The 2,500-nt window shown below is 49.7% G+C and overlaps 1 protein-coding gene across 2 annotated transcripts in view; it reads right to left on the bottom strand.

Moving 5' to 3' along the window:
- The window catches only part of Tet (Ten-Eleven Translocation (TET) family protein), a 171,883-nt gene that overhangs the window by 168,744 nt on the left and 639 nt on the right, over positions 1–2,500 (bottom strand). The window contains exon 1 of one of the 2 annotated variants that reach the window (XM_086546789.1): positions 328–516. The exons of the other annotated variant lie outside the window; for it this stretch is intronic. The gene's annotated coding sequence lies outside the window, so the exon portion shown is untranslated. Of the gene's footprint in view, positions 1–327; positions 517–2,500 lie in introns of those variants that run through there. 2 annotated transcript variants of the gene reach the window in all.

The following is a 2,500-nucleotide window of genomic DNA, read 5'->3' as shown; positions in this document are numbered from 1 at the left end:
GGCCTAAGGTTGAAGAAGACGGTACTACTTCGGAGGCTCGAACGTGGAAAGACAATTTTCCGACTAACTTTTCTTTCGCGTTCTCTCTCTCTCTCTCTCTCTCTCTCTCTCTCTCTCTCTCTCTCTCTCTCTCTCTCTCTCTCTCTCTCTCTCTCTCTCTCTCGCATGCGTTCATGTGAGTGAGTGCGTCTATCTCTCCATTCGTGAACACAAGTCGCTTATTCTTGCTTAAAAACTGAAAACGAAACAAGTCCACAAGTCACAGGTTGAACAAAAATCACTAGTTGCACAATCAAGCCAAGTGCGAAAAACTAAGTTCTTCTTTACCTGAATTCCGTTAAAACTTTTCCAAAAGTAGCACTAGAGTTGTTTTTCCCCAGCTTGAAGGCAAAAATGCAACACACGTCGTGTTCCTCCCGTGAGCTACATCCTTCGCACGGAAATTCCGAAGTGGAAACACACTAGAAATCCTGGTCGGGCCCGAAGTGGTGGCGACCAGCGAGCAACAAGCACAAGTGTGAGACTGAGGCAGCGGGGACGTTGTGCTGGTGTAGGCCCAGACTCCAGCCACGCGCTCAGCGACGGCGGCGGTGTTGTATGGTAAACATCCCCCCGCTTTTCCCTCCCCCATCACCTTTCTCGATTAATTACTCTAACAAACCACCACTCGCTCCCATCTCCTACCGCCCGCCCCCCTCCCCTGTGACACTACCTCCTACGCCCAGCCGCAGCTCCGCCCACGGCCTCGTTTGGAACGCCCACCAACGCCCACACCGGCCACCGTCGCGCGCACGGCCAACCCGCGGCGGGGAGCGACGCGCGCTAAATCTTAACGAATATTCCCCTCCCCCAACGAAATTCGTGAATGCGCCGCTACGAGCCTCTAGTTGCAGGCCTTGTGCATGGATTCTCATACGCGATTTGCATTCGGCTGCGGCCTTTAAAGGTGTAATGATCAAAACACGGTGACCCCCGTCCCGTCTTTGCCTGCCTCTCGCGGTGCTTGCTTGCTTGCTCGCTCGCTCGCCTCACTCCCTACCCTCCCTCGCTCCATCCGTATCTCCGCTTCTCTCCCTCCCTTTTCCCTTTCTCCGACACACATAGACACACGCACACACTCTCTCTACTACACCTCCCAGGCGCGTGTATGTGTGGACGTGTCGACGGATCAACTTTAAAAGCGTGCGTGGCGACTGGAGTATGCATGTGACTCGTGGTGAATCTCCTTCGGAAAACCACCTCTACCTCATCTACGACGACCGTCTACGCACTTCATGACTCCGATCGGCACCATCTACCACCTCCGGAACCCGATGCGACGGAACACCGCAGACTCGCGCGCACCCGCGAAGTTCCGAACTTTCCGGCCGAAAATGGGAAATAACGACAAAAACACGCACACGCGGACGGCTCGGCTCAGCTCGCTCTCTCGCCGCCAGCGCCGAGTGCGACGGAGGGAGAAAAAAGGAAAAATAGAGACACGGCGACTGATGACATGCCGATGGAGAGGGAGGTGGTTAGATGAGCTGACACAGACATATGGGATAGATATGTGGAGATGGAGATGTGGGATAGATAGATATGTGTGACTGAGATAGAGTTGGTGGGAAAAGCGATAGAGATGGATAGAGTGAAAGAGAGAGAGGGAAAGAAGAAGAAGAAGAAGAAGAAGAAGAAGAGAGAGAGAGAGAGAGAGAGAGAGAGAGAGAGAGAGAGAGAGAGAGAGAGAGAGAGAGAGAGAGAGAGAGAGAGAGAGAGAGAGAGAGTAACCATAATTAGGTCCCGCTTTACTGCCGTATTGCGTGTGTGACAGACAGCACTTTATTAGTCAGATTAGACGAAGACATTAAACGTCGTTCGAACTTGCCCTTCATACCTTAGCCTTCGCTCCTTTGGTCCGCACGAGATGGAATTAGCCCGCGGTTAGAATTACTTCGTGTGTTGGAAAAGCGTTTTAATTTGTCGAATTTGACTTCATTCGTAAACTAAGGAGCAATGCTTGGTTAAAAAAAAATTATAATCTCTCATAACATTAATATATAAATATATATATATGTATATATATATATATATATATTTATTTATTAACGTGTGTGAACTAAGCGTAAACATTAGACTTTTTTTCAAATTTTGGAAATAAGCCATTCACTGCCTCTCGTCATGCCATCCTCCCCGCACGCATACTCCCAACGCCGCGATTATGAGGGGAAAAATGCAAAGTCGAAAAAAAATGCAAACTTCGAAAGCGTGCAGCAACGGCCGAAGAAAACTAAAACGGAAGTAGTTTAAGCCACAACAAATAATCTCAGGCCGAAAAATTCAACACAAGAGCACACTCAAAACTACGTAATCGGTTGTTTATTTGCCTAACTGCACCAACACATGCGCCAGCCATCCTCCCTCCTCGCCTACAACTCGCTCACACACCGCAATCACTCGCTCTCACTCGCAAAATCTTGGAATGGGGGGAAATACGGCCCTTGATTTGGCTGGCAGTGTG

Source organism: Penaeus japonicus, unplaced genomic scaffold (assembly GCF_977035675.1).
Source record: "Penaeus japonicus unplaced genomic scaffold, GWHDUDI00000001_assembly GWHDUDI00000018, whole genome shotgun sequence".
Taxonomy (NCBI): Eukaryota; Metazoa; Arthropoda; class Malacostraca; order Decapoda; family Penaeidae; genus Penaeus; species Penaeus japonicus.
The sequence above is the reverse complement of the archived record's forward strand: the minus strand, read 5'-3'. Positions and strand labels throughout refer to the sequence as shown.